Source organism: Taurulus bubalis, assembly GCF_910589615.1.
Source record: "Taurulus bubalis genome assembly, chromosome: 18".
Taxonomy (NCBI): Eukaryota; Metazoa; Chordata; class Actinopteri; order Perciformes; family Cottidae; genus Taurulus; species Taurulus bubalis.
This window is the reverse complement of record NC_136606.1, coordinates 1,348,710-1,349,036: the sequence shown is the minus strand read 5'-3', so window position 1 is coordinate 1,349,036 and position 327 is coordinate 1,348,710. Positions and strand designations below refer to the sequence as shown.

Here is a 327-nt window from a genome sequence, read left to right as displayed (position 1 = left end):
AAATGAATGGAGGACAGAAAGAAATAAAAAAGGAGGGAGGAGAGGAGGAGGGAGGGGGAGGGGCTCTCTCTCTCTCTTATTCTTCTCTCTCTCTCTCTCTCTCTCTCTCTCCCTCTCTCTCTTATTCTTCTCTCTCTCTCTCTCTCTCTCTCTCTCTCTCTCTCTCTCTCTCTCTCTCTCTCTCTTCTTTCTCTCCAGACGCGTAAACCCGGCAGGACGCAGAGCAGCGGCAGAGAGGAGAAGAAGAGAAGAGGAGAAGAAGAGAAGAAGAGAAGAAGAAGAACAGACTCACACTGAAGGAGAAGAGCCGGAACACGAGGAAGAGCA

The 327-nt window shown here is 49.8% G+C and overlaps 1 protein-coding gene across 1 annotated transcript in view; it reads left to right on the top strand.

Annotated features, from left to right (window-relative positions):
* Positions 1-269: 269 nt before the first annotated feature.
* The window catches only part of nrn1a (neuritin 1a), a gene marked incomplete at its 3' end in the record, with an annotated part of 12,341 nt that continues 12,283 nt past the window's right edge, over positions 270-327 (top strand). The window contains exon 1 of the mRNA XM_079234314.1: positions 270-327. This exon is cut by the window's right edge and continues 175 nt beyond it.